A 489-nucleotide genomic window follows, 5' to 3' on the forward strand; every position below is an offset into this window, starting at 1 on the left:
GTGTATAAATAAAATGCTGTACTGTACATTCATATAATGAAATATTACACACCCAAAAAAGGAATGACATACTGATATGTGCTACAACACAGACAAACTTTGAAAACATAATCCTAAGTGAAAGAAAATGGACACAGAAGGCCACATATTACATGATCCATTTATATTAACTACCCTGAATAGGCAAATCCATTGAAACAAAGTAAATTAGTGGTTGCCAGCAGGTAGAAGTAGGGGTAATGTGCTAATGTGTATGGTTTTTTTTGGGAAGCAATAAAAATGTTTTAGAATTAGATAGTGATGATGATCGCACAACTTTGTAAATGTACTAAAAATTACTTTATTGTACACTTTAAAAGGGTGACTTTTTTTTTTTTTTTTTGAGACAGAGTCTTGCTCTGTTGCCCAGGCTGGAGTACAGTGGCGTGATCTCAGCTCATTGCAACCTCTGTCTCCTGTGTTCAGGTGATTCTCCTACCTCAGCCTCCC

This window comes from Cebus imitator, unplaced genomic scaffold, assembly GCF_001604975.1.
Source record: "Cebus imitator isolate Cc_AM_T3 unplaced genomic scaffold, Cebus_imitator-1.0 Scaffold71, whole genome shotgun sequence".
Taxonomy (NCBI): domain Eukaryota; kingdom Metazoa; phylum Chordata; class Mammalia; order Primates; family Cebidae; genus Cebus; species Cebus imitator.